Source organism: Pinus tabuliformis, chromosome 4_1 (assembly GCF_031772625.1).
Source record: "Pinus tabuliformis cultivar Carrire ecotype Pingquan chromosome 4_1, CPIR1, whole genome shotgun sequence".
NCBI lineage: Eukaryota > Viridiplantae > Streptophyta > Pinopsida > Pinales > Pinaceae > Pinus > Pinus tabuliformis.
In genome coordinates this window covers 75,929,746-75,947,795 of record NC_142303.1, presented here as the reverse complement: position 1 = coordinate 75,947,795, position 18,050 = coordinate 75,929,746, and the positions used below count along the sequence as shown (strand labels likewise).

Genomic DNA, 18,050 nt, shown 5'->3' with positions numbered 1-18,050 from the left:
ATAATACCCTCTGACAAAAGGAGGAATCTTTATTTGGGATAGAAATTCATACCTTGATAAGATATTGTATGGTGTGTATACATAAACAACACATTTTGTATATGAGCTATTTTGTATATAATCTCATAAATCTAATGTTTTAAGTTATTAGTGGCCCATCACTAAGTTATCTAAGGGTTGTCAGCTATTCATATTAATGAATTGTCACTAAGCTTATTAATAGATATTAATGAGACTTGTCAATGGCACACCACTAAGTCAGTACAAAGTCCTTTGTTGAGAGTTATATTAAAAGATGTCTCCTCACTCACTTGTATTCGCCCAATCTATTGTTAATTAAAATGTTATTTGTGTACTTTTCTCTTCCAATGAAAAATCATATAGATATTTTGTCTTCCATAATTTAGCATTTATAGGTGTGTTTCAACCTTGAGTGTACGAGTGCCTCTAACCTTGTTTCATACTTCACCAGTGATTATTTTTCTTATGTTTTCATTACCAATAATTGGTATTGACCATTGCTTTATTCAACTGATACAAGTAGGAAAAACATTGTCAAGCTAACCCCATTTCAATATTTTTGCCTAAATTGTCTAAAACCCTAATTCTAAATGTGGCTCCAAGCATTTGAGTTTTCCATCCAAGCTTGGGTCTTTAGCTAGCTTGATGTCGTTTTAAATTTCTATCACTAAGGGAATATTTGAATTTGCAAAGTATTATCAAAATTACATATTGGTTGGATAATGACAAGTAAAAAAATGACATCTTGTTTCAAGCATTCTCGATGCCATAGATCATAGGTTCATTCAAAATGAGAGCACATATAATGCATAAGTTTAGCACTTGGCAGAGTTAACGTTAGGTACACATGATATGGCAATTTATACTTTTGGGTTTAATCCCCAAAATCTCATCTCTTATATCAACACTTCATTTTTCTCTTTCTTTTACATGGTTCTTATTCGTCGCATACCACCATTTCCTTGGTCTTCGTTATCTATGAGGATCCTTTAACATTTAACCTTTCAATATTACATCTTACTAAAAAAAAATTAAACCAAAAATGCCTAGACCAAAGCACCAAAGTGAGTCATTTACTATTCTCAATTACTATCATTTCAAAAAGCAAACATTTCAAAGACAATCTTACTTTATTTCACATACCTACACTCACACTCAAGCTCAAAGTTATTAACCATTTTAAAACCCTTTTCAATTTTCAGCATCATTTTATTGAAATTATAACATCAAAAACTTTGTATAACTTGCGTCTTGTTCATATCAACCATTTATTTAAATGGAATCTAAAAATCCTCTAAATCTTTAACATACTTCACCTCATTTCCAATTACTCATTTTTGGAATATAATCTCAAAAAACATCCTAACATTTTACATGCTTCATACCTTACACATAATTTATATAAAACTCCAACAAATGGGTACTCATATAGTAAGTCCCCTGCCCTTTCCTAACTAAAAAATAAAAACTTGACCCTTTTAGTTCTATAAATGGAGATTTATGTCATAAGTCTTCTCAGTGTTTAAAAAAAAATGAAAACACATGCCTTCAGTCTTCTCTCCTTTTTCAAATTAAAAAGTAAAATTCATATTCTAATATCTTTCACTAATTCCTTTACCAAACCATCATCTCACATAAACTTTATTGACTTCAATTACAAAACTAACTTAAACCATACTATAATAAAATTAAAACACTTTTAATTTTATATTCTCTAATATCTTCAATAAAACCCCACCATATAATTATATCACACAAACCTGATTCAAATTTCAACTCAATTACAAAATTAAACTAAATCAAACTATAATCCACAACCATCCCACGCCATCCTTATTCAAACTTCAACACAATTCAAAAAACTTCAACACAATTCAAAACTAAACAAAACAAAACGAAACCATAATCAAAGTCAAGCCCCAAAACCAAACCATAATCAAAACCAAGTCCCACATGAAAAAGTCAAATTAAAGCCAAAATTATTCCACCACACATCAAAACCAAACCCCACATGGAGGAGTCAAGTTAAACCCAAGGTGATTCCACTACGCACCAATAACAATGGAAATAAACCAAACCATAATCAAAGCCGAGACCCACATGGAGGAGTCCAGTCGAAACCCAAGGTTATTCTCCTACACATCGATAACAATTGAAATGGGCCACATATTTAAGCTCTCTCGTGAATCGACATCTGTATATATAGTTGAAATTAGAAATTATCTGGATTGCAAATTTGAAAATTTAATGTACATGAATAATTTAGCTCTTGTGTATTGGATTTTAACATATTCTCGCAATCTAATATCAAATAAAGATGACTAACAAATATAGACTTCTCTGCAGGCAAGATTGTGCAGAAGAATTTGAAAGTAAATTGACAGAACAATTTTGGTTGAAACTTACTCTTCTCTGCATGCAAGATTGTGCAGAAGAATTTGAAAGTAAATTGACAGAACAATTTTGGTTGAAACTTAATTCAACTGCAAAGAAATCGATTTGTTTGGTGGCGATACCTGATCATATCATTCATTAAACGAAACCTATTCGACTAATGCACGATAGGAGTGGTATTTAAGTTGGCTCACTTTCTGTGGAACAGATTTCTGAGGGTGGGAATGGCATTTAGGTTGGTTTGTTTTCTGTGGAACAGACTTTTGGAGAGTTGTGCCTCATTATCTTCGTGAACGTAACACTACGTTAAAAACAAACCAACAAGCCGCTTGTGACATGCACTTTTATTTGACTTGGTTCCTGGGTATGGGGATGCCAATATCTACACACATAATCTTGGACAAGAAAGATGCCCAGTGCAACAATTTCTCAGCGCTCGATCATGTCAAAGGCTTCTATAAATTATTTATATAAGACCAACGTTAATTTTTGCTACTGCACTGGTCAATCGAACCGTTGATGGCTCCTCATCCCACGTATGAGTTAGCGCAAGTCGACCATACTGTAGCCAACTTCAGTGATTAATTTGCCCGGACTATTTGCAAGGGCTGTGCATTTATGAAGTTACAGAAACAAACATGAGAAAATCCCAACCAAGCACAACATGGATATCAGGTTTAATGATAATTTTTGGGGATAATTTAATTTCAATTCACAATGGCTTCTTAGGATTCATTTTAATTCAATATAAAATCTTAAAAAAAAAAAAAGCCATTCATTATTACATTTTGGATTTCAACTTATGACCTTTTCCAAAAAAAAAATATAATTTAAATTATAAAGGAATCACTTTATTATACATATGTTATGTTAATTAAAATAAAATCACAAAAGTACAGAAATAACTTATTCATAGATCTGAAAGCTTATTCATGAATCTGGAAAGTGGTTAAGACATTGCAAAGACCAAACTTCAGCCAAAAAGCATAATATCCTTCACATATGTCGAATATTTACTTCATTTAAATTTGGTGATAACCAAAACGCAGATCAAGTTTAGTGCAGACTTGAGACTTCAGCTCATCAAGAGGTCATCAATGATTAGAACTGGAAATTTATCTTTGATCATCCAACTTGTTGAGAGCATGAAAGTTGAAAGTTGGGAGACGTGTTAGGTGCCTTCTTTCATCACAACCATGATGACCAAGGACGAGTAAGAGCTTATATTGGACATATATCACTCAATTTTCCAACAATTCTTTAACTATATATTTGAATAAATTTTCTATAAAAAGATGTTTATAAGATGTATTTGAGGCTTCATTTTCTGAAATCAATGGGATACTATGATTATGGTAATGTTCCTTATAGGGAGTAAGTAGTTTAAAGACTTGGTAATGTTTGTCTAAAACTATCTACAAGTATAGATTTATCTTAAGCATGGCTCTAACATGAGTTAATATGAGCCAAGGGATTAAATTTCTCTAGGTGCAAACTCTTTTAAAGTGCAAACAATGTGTAATTTTTCTTTGTTTAAATTGTATTTCTGAATGTTGTATAGAGTACATAGCTTAAACTTGTAAGTCCGAAAAAACCTGTATTAGATTTCAACAAAAAAACATACCTTAAAATAAGACAGAACTATAAAATATTGAGACCACTTCAAACATTTTAACCATAATATATATATATATATATATATATTTGAGATTAAAATATTTTATATAACATGAACATTGAGAAATTTTATCAATACACAAATGGTTTTTTTAATTAATATATTTTTAAGTATATGTCAATATTAAATCATATTAAAATATTTTATTCATAACCACATTGAATATTTTAATATATACAACATTAATTTTTTTTCACATATATATATATATGAAGTTGCTATCCACATTAATTAGTTAACATATATCTTTAAATAGTTTGTTTAAATCCAGTGTTGAAATATTTTTGAAAAGTAAAATGTTTAAACATCTTACTCACACATTCTTATTACTTTTAATTGCTTTACATGAATTATATTAAGTCATATGGACAACTAAATAAACATGCATAACATGTTTAAGGAGTTTAGCTCAAGTGATAGAGACACATATTGTGTTTTTCTCCGTGGTGGATAGTGTGTTTTTGGTCGTGGTGGATTCAAATCTTCGGAGACATGCTCTACTTGGTGAAAAAACCGTATAAACGAGTTCTACTAATGTTGTGTTATGCAAAACACCCCCCCCCCCCCCCCCCTTCCCCGCCGCCCCCCATTTTTATTATGTATAATACAAATAGGGACCCTTTTTAAATTAAATTTTTCCCTTCTTTGTGAATAAAATGCCAACTTTTAGAAAATTGTCACTTTTCAAAAACCCTTTCAAAACATATTAAAGTCTTCATTGCAAATCGCATGATTCCTTAGTAGCAAAGTTAAGCACATTCAAAAAATACCGATATGCGACTTCTGATTGAACTTAGTATGCGACATCCCGATCGCATATTGCACGTCGAAGGATATTATGTCAACAGCTTAAAAGTTACCTACCAAAACCCCGATATTGCGATATCCCAATATTGCGATTTTGCGATATCACATATCGCAAGATCCATCAAACAAAGTTTCATTCGCGCCATAGCTTAAATATCCGATGCGACGGATTTGACAGATGTTTAATAAGTGTTTTTAAGTCGGACACGAGTTAGGTCAGAATGAGTTAATACGGTTATCATCCCTATGCATGTAATCATGGTATTCGTTATGGTTGATTAATGCTGAACTTGTTCCCGGATCTTTTCTCAAAAAGTTCAGTTATTTCATCATCTTTTATTTTACGCAACAATTAATTGTTGTTGGTTTTAATAGGAACTCCATTCAAACGATGTCCATTCGAAAGGTGATACAGAAACATACCAAGCAATCTATCACAGAAACTGGAAGCACAAAGATGATGTCTGTCTTTACAAATACAGTATGCACTGCAGATGGAGGTGCCACTACATCGCAAACTATCTATACTACACTAGAGAATGAAAATCCTGAAGTAACAAACATTCAACCAACTGCTGACAGCACAGAACCATCAGGAGTGCAATTCAGAGACGTTGCGTGCTCTTTCCTTCACCGAATAGCAGCAAGGGCTAGACTCTTGCCATACACAAATATGATAAGATGGATAGTAGAGAATACAGAAGTCGAAGACAAAGTTATCAAGACAGCTAAAAATACAGTCTTGGGTTCTTTCAGAGCCGAAGATTTACAACAAATGTACAACCTACCCGATGCCCAGGACGTCTACGACAAGCATTGTGTTGCAAAGTTCGTAGAGGAAAACGAAAACCCGTTCCACGTGATACAAGGATGGAGGAGAAGAGACAATAAATTCAAACATGATAAAGCGGGTATGTACCCCATTGCTTCTTTGGCCAATCCTTATAATTTTGCAGTCTCCATGCTATGTAGATTGTATGGCTTCCTTGATAATTCTGAATTCTCGATCAATTAGGTTCCGTTACTTGAGGCTTGTGTTAATTCTCGCGTCATGAATTGGGCAACCATTCTGTCTGAGAATTTGGCCAAAGCGATTACTGAATATCGCCAGACTAGGGCTGCCTCCTCTAGAGCAGTTCCCCAATTCTTCATGTCTACATATATCTTTGATGTTGTTTGTTTCTGTACTCATTTTCCAACCATGGGTTGGAAATGGACTACCAATGATCCTACTCCTATCTTCCTAAGTTATAAGCAAATGTGGGAACAAGACTATATTCCACATTTTCACCAATTATGTCAGGGAGTTGTTCTTCCCTTACATCAGTTAGTTTTTAATAGAAGATGTCCGAGATTCACAAAAGAAGCTATCACAGACCTCCAAGCAATCAGAAGGTATTTTCTAGAAGAATCCTTCTCTTATATCAAGATATTTGGTAGCCAAGCTTTCCCATGTGTCCTCCCTATGTATGTATCGAATAAATTACTGGCAAGAGAAGTAGCATACCAGACAGTAGGAAATGGCCTTACAAAAACATTGAGAGAAATGAAGAAATCTTTATGGCCAAATTTTCCCCTTCAATGTGGGTCATTTACCCTTCTTAACTATGGTTATGCATATAAAGAGTATCAGAATACGCAGTCATTAAAGCTTCCCGTTCTATCGGCTAGGCCTTATGATCCATAGCATATAGCAAACAAATTCACCCTTTCAGTTACTATCAGATCTGTAACTCATGCAGTTGATGAGTTTGAAGATTTACTGGAATTTGCCGAGGACTTTGAACAAATTCTGAATGCAGCCAAGACAAAGTTCAACGCAGAGAAGTTCAAAAATTTCCAGGAGTTTAGAGGACAAAGGTTAGAATACCTCCCACAAGAATTTTGGATTACTGATCATATAATTGAAACCAAGTCTCAGAAGCAGAATAAGCCAAGCACGTCATGAGAGCAGGAAGCAGAAACAGATGAATTGGAAAAGTTGTGGGATGCATTCAACGACAAACTACAGGATACCCCTAAGGTGTCATCAACACAAGAAACTACAGGATTTCAGACCCCGCCAGGGCAAATAGCAGTAGTGACCACTGAAGGTCCAAAAACAAGTTCCCAAGATACAGAGGTAATCCCTGCAGATCCAACTACTGAAATTGTTTTGAATGTAACATATATCCCCCCTCTAGACGTCTTTTACAACCCTCTTCATAAAGTTGTTGTGAAAAGATAGAGGAAGAGGAGGAGAACCGAAACTCCCTCAGAACATGAATTTATGGATGTCCTATGGAAGGACACACAAATAAATCTGACTGAACATTTGACTCAACTATCTCAATTTGTCGGAGCCTATGCTACAACAACAATCGACAAAGCAACTGAAGTCTCTGTTTTGATTAAAGAAAAGGATGACCAGATCGCATTATTACTACGACAGTGTTGCGGGGGAGTGCCCCCCCCCCCACCCGATCCCAATCCGCGCTCCGGGCAGGAGTGACTCGGGAGCAGGTCGGGAGTGCGCTCCCTAAAAAAAAACGCTCCCTGCCTTTTCAGGAGCGTTTTCGAGAGCATTTTGCCTTTTTTGCAAAAAAAAAAAATTGCAATGATGTTCCAAATGCAATTTTTTCAAAGAAACAAATAAGTCTTGAGTGGGGTAGCTTAATGATCAAGTCTATGGCCCTAGTATTGATATGTGATTCATGGTAATATTAAATTCTTAAAATAAAAGTGACATTCTCCTTAATCTTCATTTTTATCCTTTTACTTAAATTTTTAACATTACCATGAAATGACATAGGATGTTTGAGAGTGGTTCCGACCTCATTGGATTTCTTATGGAGAAAGTAGAATTTTAGATTTCATTCAAAATCTAGCAGACTTATCATTTTTTCAGGATTTTAGGATTGCAATGTTTCCATTGAATTTTGTCATGTATTAGGGTATAGAACTCGTATTTAATCAAGAGCACCAATCCCTCTATGTACCTTGATGTTAGTGACATTGGTTGTCAAACTCCTCTATCATGACCCTCCTAAAAATGTATGCATCACTCAAACAAAATCTTGACTTGACATGCTATGCTTTTTCTATCTTATGTTAATACTTAGAGGGTGATATTAATGACAAAGATCCCTATGCAGATACAGATGTACTAACAAAGATACCTCTAGATATTAATGCTCAGAGGGTGATATTAATGACAAAGATCCTGATTTTCCAACAAGACTAAAAATTTAGACATTTCTTGTGGTGGCAAGAGGCCCAAGCATAAGCAATAGATAATAGATTTACTTCTCTTTTCTAGTTTCTAGTAGTTTTTATAACTATTGACTCTTTCATATTTATTATGATATTTTTTTAAACAATATATGACAATTTAAGTTTGAAGTTGGCAATTATAACTCATTAGTAATGAATTATGAATATGATGCTTCATGAAAGTTGAAAGTTGTTTCATTTCACTTTATAACATTTCATTTCATGTTAGATATTATTTGTTGTAATGGTTACACTTAGCTTACAAGTACAACTTTAGTGATCAATGATGATAAATGTTATATATTGAATTTTGAAAGCTTGAAACTTTAAGATTGATGAATCATGAGACTCAATATGTTGTATGTTACTATGTTACTAACTTGTGGACGTGATTGATGAAGGTTATAACTTCTAGATGATTGTTGTTATATGGTTCAATCTATTTTTTATGTTTTTTATATCTAATTCATCATTCTACATGTTTTTGTTGACATATATGTATCAAAATATAAATATATATATATATATATATATATATATATATATATATATATATATATAAAAAACGCTCTGGGATTCGCTCCCAAAGCAGGAGCTTTTGAAAATGTCACTCCCGCACCCGTTTTCGCTCCCGCTCCCAAGTAACACTAATGCGACAATTAGATGAAGAAAGAACCAGCGTAAACCATCAAGCAGAGGAACCGCTGCAAAAACTACAACAGGATATGGAACTACTAAAGGTAAGTCATGAAAATGACTTATCTACTAAAAACAAACAGATCCAAGAGTTAAACAATGACCTAGCAAAGTATATGGATATTCCTATTGCAGAGGAATTTATTAATGAGGCTTTGACACTAAATACTTTACTGACAAAGCAAAAGCAGCTCTTCCTCCAACACATATCAAATATCATTCCACCTCTGAATGCTAGTGAACAATTAACAAACATCATCATTGATCAAAGAATTGAGTTCAATGAACTCAATTCTAAGATCTCTGATTATATTGAATGGCAGGATTCAGATGAAGGGAACTTGGATATGGGGAGTTCTACATAAGATGGATGGCATTTAGCTTTGCAATAATGTTGAGCAACCCCTCTTCAGTGAACCTTATTTAGGAGCTTTTCTAAATTGTGAAAGCTAATGATTTTGTGGAAGCTTGCTTAAAAATCTTTGGGAGTGTATAGATGTCCTTTCATATTTAAGTAATGTGCCACTCCTTGAAATCCATGGGTGTGGGGTGTTATACATAAGATGGATGGCATTTAGCTTTGCAATAATGTTGAGTGTCCCATCTTCAGTGAACCTTCTTTGACCCCTCTTCAATGAACCTTCTTTAGGATCTTTTCCAAATTGTGAATAACTAATGATTTTGTGGGAGCTTTCTTGAATATATTTGGGAGTGTAGAGATGTCTTTTCTTATTTAGTAATTTATCACTCATTGAAATCCATGGTAAAAGGCCCAATGTTCATAACTATTTTGCACCCTAAACTACATAAAAACCTCTCATTACCTCTCATTTGTGTGGGAAACATGTTAGATTTTAGATAATAGTTACCCATTTGGAGTTTCACACTCTCACACTTACCATCGCATTCCATAGTAACCCATTTGGTTGTTATATAGGACTTGGACATAATAGTACATTTCTTCTACTATTTGATGATTCAAGAAATTGTGTAGTGTAGGTCTATTCAAATAATCACATTCATGTGCTTCATATATCCTACAAACTTCAAGGTCTAGGAGATGTAATACTTGCCAAAGCATGATTTGAAATTGGGTTTCCTCACAAGGATGGTCCAAAGTGGGAACTTCATTAGTGGGGATGATAATCTCTGTAGGATCCATCTCAACCACACCATCATTTAAAATTGCCTCAAAGTTGCTAAGTGAGACCATATCAACGACAAAAATTTTATATTCCTTACATTTATGCCCTTTGAAATATTTTACATCAAAATTATAGTGGAGATCATAAACGGAAGTCATGTCAATTTTACATGAGTCAACTTATGGACCTAAATGGGTGGAGAAGGATGCATAAGTGGCACAACGTTAGGACATGGTTATTGAACAAGATTGGAGTGTTTGGACTAGGCAATTACCACAACATGTGCACAATGAGCTAGCTAAGAAGCCTCCAACCAAAAACATTAGGTGATACATCTCAACTTGGACACCATTAATTAAAAAACCTAAAAGGCACATCATCAAAACATTATGTTTTAATCACCAATCACTCAAAACAAGCAATATACTCTTCCACTATGTTGGTTTGCAGCAACTTAGTAAGCATCCCCATATAATTAGTGTCAATTTAAAATTGAGTGTAAAGGGCCTTCACAAACTAGTTCCAAGAAATGTCCCCATAATATGTCATTGCCACTGCTTCCAACAATCCTTATCCAAATACAACACACCCACTCAAAGCTTAATTTATTCATCATCAATACCATAAAAGGAAAAATAGTGTTCCAACCAACCAACCCATTTTGTTTGGATCAAAGTCATCAACCTTATTCAAATCTACCCTAGGATTCAAATCTACCCTCATACTGGCTTGATTGTCATAAAAGGGTGTCAAAGCGCAATGTCTATCGCCCATTAAAGCCTCACTACTTCCATTCAATGTCCCAACCTATCATTCCAAACAACCAATATATTGTTATGTTAATTTGGAATGTTGACTTACAAATGTTTGAAATTGCATAATTGAGTAAAGGATGAATTATAACTTTTGGGATATTATAAATATTTTAGCTTCTAGTTGGATGATCCTTGTATCCAAGGTCGTGTTCCTAGTGGAAATCATGGGACCATGTGGGTCCATCAAAAGGGTTACCAATGAGCTATGCCAACATGATCAATGTCACACAAAACTTTGTGTGAGATAGGTCACCCACAATGGTATAAGTAGGCCCAAGACTGTTAGGACTCCAAATTGACCACTTTTGACCTTGTATTTTTGCTATAATATTACCCTCTTCAGTCCATAAGTTGAAAGCCTTGATTATATAATGACCTAATCATTCCAAGGTATGAAGGAACTCTCCTCATTACTATATGTTTAATCATTCATTACATATTCATGTTATCTTTATAATTAATCTTTGGAGAAGTTAACCAAGTTGCTAAGTAACCGTTAAACTATCTAAAGTCTGCAGAAATTATAGTTCGTAGTTGCTGCAACACCAGAAACAGCGACTACGCAGTTGCTGCAACACCAACAACAGCAACTATCTAAAGCAGGGAAAACGTTATTTTGCAACAACTGAAATACCGGAATTGGCAAGCGGAAACAACAACTATCAGAAGATCGGCAGAGCTCCATGCTGACACAGCACAATCAGCAACTGTCCAGAAAGGGTAAAACACAGTTACAGTTGTTGAAACACCAGGAACAGCATGAGTTTACTAAATCAGCAACAATGGTGAAGCGACAAAGGATAGTACGAGGATTCCAAGAAGACGGTTGAGTTTCGTTTACCAGCTGTGTAACAGTAAGAGACCCAAGAAAGAATACACCGTCACACTGTTGTAACGACATCCTGTAACAAGGATGGATTTCTTATTTTTGACAAAAAGGTTGAACTTAATGAACTATGACGGTCTATTGCAATAGATGTCTCCTCTATAAAGAGGAGACATCTACATTAGAAGGGGGAAGAGGGAAAAGAAAACAAGTTGTAAGGGAAATTTTGAAAAACAAAAGCAAGTCTGAATCTTCATTGTAACTGGACATTTTGGCAGATGAATAAAAGGTTGTTCTGAGCATCTAATTCGGCATCTGTGTTCTGGGGAATCTTGTGAGAGGGACAGGGCCCACCTTCTTCACAAGATTCACCCATTTATTTTCTGTTAGTGTGTGAGTGTGTTTGAATTCTGTAGCATTACCTCTGATAATTTCCTTTTGCTGATACTCTGTTTTGTTAGTTGCTTGATATTGTAAAAGAGTACTTCACCGGTGATTAGGAATTGCAGTGTGTATTGGCAATTTGGTTACAGGGGCAGGTGCTGAACATCCTTACCCTGAGGATAGGGTCCTGATCCTCTGCTAACAGAGCAGCCATTATTTTTCTTTGCAGATTTGTATTCTTAGTTAACTGCTTTCATTTCATCTCTGCAATATATTTTAACTGCTATAACATAGAGTAAGGAGTTTGACAGAAAATAGAATTGTGTATACTACAGCTTTTAATGCTTTTAGAGTTAAGTACATACAGTACGAGGTCACCTTTGAAATAAAAGGACTTTCCCGGGTTGACAAATTAATGTGATACTCGACTGTTTAATCAATAAACAATTCAAGTAGCCAACAAAGACCACTCCCACATTTTTTCCACTTTTGAAAAACTATTATATAGATGAAAATTTTGAATTTTATAGATTCCAAGTTCTATAGTGATGTTTCAACAAGGTTAGTAAGAGTAAGGGAATGTTAGGCACCATAGCTCTCCAACATACCTTAAAGCTTCCAACTATAGTATTCTCCCAATCCTTCATGGCGATAACTAAGAAGGATCAACCATACCCTTAGCCATCCTACCCAATTCCTATGTACTTGAGAATGATCTCCCCATGTAATTGTGCTCATTCTACTATAGCGACATACAACCAAAATGTTTTTATAGGGATAGTCTCAAGTATTCCTAAGGGGCTTCTAATATAGTCAAGGGTACACGAAAGATCAAATTCATTGACATACTCTATATAATACAATTATACTCAGAAGGAACCAATAAAGGTGTACATGGGCATCCAACTAGATAACCCCACTTGTATTCCCTACGTGTTTGCTTCCCAAGGGAATTTTACTTGCCCCGTGATAGGTCTTGATATTTATATATGTTGGAACCCATCTCTAGCCTATAAAAAAAGTTCTCTAAAATTTGGTCACATATTTATGCAAGAAAATTCTTCAATACCACTTGTAATGTACTTATATAACAATAGAAAGAATTAAGAACAATACTAGAGGAAATTCAAACTACATAATAAAATTTAAAAAAAAAACATATTGAACCTAAAAAACAATTAATCCTTTATTAATATTCCAAAAGGTGAATAATGTTCATCTACCTCTTCAAGAGGGGAATCTAAAATCAAGCAATACTCCAATAGAAAGATAATCCTTTCCAAAACATTGAATAGGTTTTTACGTCTATAAAAAATTTTATCTACTGCAAGCCTTAACCACTAGTGGCCCTTACCTCGATTATTAGGCCACATTCATTATTGAGAACTAGATACCTCAAGGACCTTATTCAATAAGGATGATCCTTTACATTTATTAACAATAGGCTAACTACCTAGTGGGCCTTAGTCAAAGAGGGTGGCCATCATGCATTAATCAATAATGACATTAAGTACCAATAATTAGAAGGGATAGGGTATGTCCCTTCCACTACCTTTGGTCTTTCAATCGTCTCCTGTTTTCCCAGTGTCTACCATGACTGGGCAAAGGGCATGTTATCACAGAGGTGGCAGAGGTTGAGGTTGTTTGGGTGGTACATGAGCTCGATTTTTGAGTGGAGACTTCAACACACAAGTTTAGGGAGAAGACGCCACCAGAAATACAACAATAACTCAAGGAAGCTAACAAGGATTCAATATAAGAGCAAGAATGTTTGTGAAACTCAGGCATTCTAGTTGACATCTTGTGTCCCTGACACCGACCACAATCAAGATCAACAAAATCAATACCTCTACACAATAGATTTATATTGGCACGTGAAGTTATTGTTAAGCAAAGTCTTGCTATAGCACAATGATGCAAATGATGAAATACTCCTCATGTTGGACAAAATGCAATTGGATAATTAGGGCCCCACCTAGATAGAATTGAAATCAACCTTAAACCAAGACCAAGCTCAGGAGCGAATAGAATGCCAAGTCAAGCTAAAGACACCCCAATAGAGGTGGAGGCCTCAAAATCTACTTAAGTTTCTGCATGTTATCTAAGCCAATGGCTTTCATGTTTTTATGTTTCAGTTTCCTTTCTAACATATGTCAGTACAAGCACATAATATTTCACAGCCAACAACAATTATGGCTTTATTATGCTATTTATTTTTGTGATATTGTGACTATGAATTTTCCAAAGACAGCTCGATGCACTTCCATTGGGTTGGTCTCCCCAATGGCAGACCAAAGGCTAACATTAGGCCACTACAAATATAATGTTCCTAAGGATTAATGAAAGTAACCTCACAAAAAAAATGTATGTCCTTAACATTTTGTCAATTTCACTTTTATTTTGCAATTACAAAAAAATAAAGAAAACATAGCACTAAGGTCATGACATAGAAGTTGTATTATCTTTGAAATTGTATAATATATATTTGATTTGGGATTATAATGAAGAAATCATGGTTGTTTCAAGTTGAAATTATTGCAATGGGAGTTCAATAAACAAAGAATAATATAAATGCCCAACTCATAGAAGAGGATTTAAAGATGAGTCCAAATGAGAAGCATTATCTATAATAGTGGTAAAATTATTCTTTCTACATTGCTCAATAACTATCGGATCCATAATTGCAATTATCATCTATACAAATGGAGTGATTGTAGGGTCTCTAATTTAGAAACAAATAAACTCAAACATATATGAAGCAAGAGATTTAAGAAGTTTACAATTAAGAAATCCTTAAACAAAGAATTATATTCAGTCGATCCATTATTGTGTGTATTTCCACTGTATAATAGGTCCCTTTATATAACAATAGGTGACCATGACAGCTATGTTATAATTAAATACTCAATTCAACCATCTCCATAATTATCTCAAATAGTATCTCCATGAATCACTCAACTTGCTTTTTTGAAATCCTTATACTATCTTCTCTCCTTGTTCTCATTCTTAATCTTGGGTATAGATATGTAAGCTTGGTCTAATATATTTATGCAACCACATACTTTAGACATTTATATTTACAAGTACAATTAATTCCTTCATACTTCCCCTTAACAAATACTTGTGATTCAATAATCTACTCTCTCTTTCATTGGTCCTTTGAACTAGTCCAATCTTCATCTTATTCTCATTTGCTCTTCATCTTCAATATTCTTTAGTTTGCAATCTTCTATCTTCTATTTTCATCTCGTCTTTTCCAGCCTTTGTCATTGATCTTCTTCATTCTTCATTTTCTTTTAAATTAGATCCTATACTTACAAAATATAAACAGCATGTTTGTTGAATTCCATATACAAAAGTCACCATCATTCAAAATATATGGGTCTCCAACTGCCTTATTTGCTAGTTTTATAGGAAATGTTTTCTTGTACATGGTTTGTCAACACTTCTTGAATCATAAACTTTTTCATGCCCCCTACATCATCATCAATCACTATCTTGGGTTTTCTTTAGCTTGCCTTTTTACCACATCCTAAATTTTTATGTGTTACACTTAACCATTACATTTCTCAAGTGATTTTAGCTTACCACAAACCATTCAACACCAAGTGGTTCTAACTTAGCATAAACCTTCATCTGTCATGACAAGGGCTTTTGGCTTACTGCAAACTATTTTTTGTTTTAACAGTAAAGAGTAGAAGGATTATATTAATCTGCGCCCGTACGCGGTCAAAAACCGAGAGAAGTACAGATTGTTTACAATGCCATCCATGGGCAACAATATTTTCAGATTGTTCATTCATACCCAATTTTTTTCCAAAATTACAAAATTCCACATATCTACTTGATTACCAGTATATACCTTACAAAACTGCTTCAACAGCAAAATACGTTTATGTTTCGTCATCAAAAAACAAAAACACAAGGGACTAGCTAATCCTCCATTGCAATTGGATAATTGACATCAATACCAGTAGTATCTTCATTAGACCGGGAGTTCTTTTCTTCCAGTTTGATAAAGAGTTCTTCAATTTGCATTCTCAGAGCATCCACTTCATCCTCTAATTGACAAATCTTCAGGTTCTTTTCTATCTGCCTCTCCTACATTTCGTATGCCTCCTTTTGCTGTTGATGAAGACATATTTTCATCACCGCCAACCCCTCCCTGAGTTCAACATGTTCCTTGACACAGATACCACAATCTAGAGATGGGAAATTGGGTTGTGGAGTGCTCCTACCTCATTACTTCACCGAGTGCCCCGTCATTCTGTCGGAACGAGGGCGGCGATAGTCCCAGGAACCCGAAACCGAGACCACCTCGTGGGAATGACTCATTGCCTCCATGTAAACAACAGATATACACTGATATGAGGGATTATCCGAATAAAAAGGATAAACACAAAGCCTCTCAATTGCCAGAAAAGACCACAGAAATGATAAACACAGAGCCCAACGAAGACCACACAAAAAGGATAAACACAGAGCCCAGCAAAGACCACACGAAAAGGATAAACACAGAACCTCTCAATTGCCTCACTCTTATCAAATGTAACGAAGCCCCCTCTGCAAACACTAGCTTACACACCCGAGAGTGACTTCCCTCTAATCCCACAGCCGTGACAAACCCCTGGATCCCCAGAATTCCCAAACCCTTTACCCTACCACAGGCTCCTTGAGCTAATTACCACTAGGACAGAAACGGACCCGCTCTTTTGGCAGAAGATCAAACCATTATTCCTCCTTATATAGAAATTCCCAAGCCTTAGACAAATGTGGAAATGAGGAATTGTACGCTCACCTCTTATATCCCAATGATCCTCCATAATTTTCCTGAGTGTTGAAACGACTTCTATCTTGTCCAAATTCATTGTCCCCTGCGCAAACTATTTGCACCAGCCCGGATGGATTAAATGCCAATCTCGTTCTAAGGGAATTTGCATGTTTTCTCCTTGAATGTGTTTACTATGAAGCCTAATCCGAGAAGTGAGTACCAAATCTCCCACACTTAAGCACCAGCCAGCTCCAAATGCTACCACCTTCTTAGGATAGCACGACACGGCAAAGGATAATGCACGTCACATTGAGGAGAGCCTCCACGAGGTGGGGGGGAGGGGGAGCGTGTGATGATAGGGAAGATGTGACAGGGGAAGTGAGGATAGGAGGCAGGTTGAAGAGGTATGAGCAGCCTAGGTGGCCTAGGCGGCCAAGAGAGGCGGGTGAAGTGGCAGAGCAAGTGGAAGATGAGGAGAGGGTGAAGAGACAAGAGTGAAGGAAGAGGTAGGTGCCAAGGAGGAGCCAAGAGGGAGCCATGCGGGATATGATGGGGATTATAAACCACTTGATCTCCCTATTTTCCATCTTATTATTTCATTTTCTAATGCAGGAATCAAAAATAAAAATCAAGTTTTGGATTTGCATATAAGCAATGGGGGATAGGAAAATGTCCTGCTACACCGTTTACTTCGTTGCCTTCTTCTTTCATCTTGCATGCCAAGTTGGCTTACCTGTCATCTTCCTTATTTTGCCCTCTTAGGATGTGAAAAAACTTTAATTGTCCAAAGTGAGGAAGCATTCCTTGGACTCTCCTAAGGATTTGATTCAACTTATTGTGTTGTGCTGCCGAAATGTGGTTCAAATGCTTTATGATCAAAAGGGAGTCCCCTAGAATATTCATATCCATGATTCCTTTTTCTGAACCAAGGTGAGACCGAGAAACAAACCATAGGCCTCAGCTTGATTGTTTGTCTTCTTTCCCAATCCCCTGGGGTATCTATCTTCTATGATTCCTTCGGGATTAGTGAGAATCCCTCCCCCTCCTTCCAACCCAGGATTTCTTTTCAAAGCTCCATCAAATTGGAGAATCCACTTATTGGAATTTTGCATCCAATTCACAAGCCCTTCAAGAGATAGTCTAAGGATCCAGGGAAGGCATGGGGGGCGGGTTTACTTCAAACTATTAACAATTAAGTTATGGGGATATATGTTCCTTTTCAGCTATTGCAATATTATTTGACTCATGGACATACAATTTC

General features: G+C 35.4%; 1 protein-coding gene across 1 annotated transcript in view; it reads right to left on the bottom strand.

Moving 5' to 3' along the window:
- LOC149174226 (uncharacterized) overlaps positions 1 to 18,050 on the bottom strand; it is a 35,491-nt gene that overhangs the window by 1,180 nt on the left and 16,261 nt on the right. The gene's annotated exons all lie outside the window — the stretch shown is intronic.